This window comes from Meleagris gallopavo, chromosome 2, assembly GCF_000146605.3.
Source record: "Meleagris gallopavo isolate NT-WF06-2002-E0010 breed Aviagen turkey brand Nicholas breeding stock chromosome 2, Turkey_5.1, whole genome shotgun sequence".
Taxonomy (NCBI): Eukaryota; Metazoa; Chordata; class Aves; order Galliformes; family Phasianidae; genus Meleagris; species Meleagris gallopavo.
Window position 1 is genome coordinate 96054946 of NC_015012.2, and position 263 is coordinate 96055208.

Sequence of the window (263 nt, forward strand, 5' to 3'; positions counted from 1 at the left end):
GCTGAGCCGCTCGCTCCCTGCCTGCCTGTCTGCGCCGGATTAGTCCTTGCGGCTGTCCTGCTGCGTGTGCTTAGGTGGAGGCATCTGCCAGCGAATCCCAGCGGTTGGGGCTTGCTCAGAACGCCGCGGGCTGAAGAGAGCCTTTTTGTGATTTTATTCCGTGGGCAGATCTTGAAGGAAGAATGTCAGATGGTGAAATGATTGTGCTTTTGAAGCAAGAATTACAGTGTTCGTTTGATACGTAGTTATTTGGAGTGACGAAA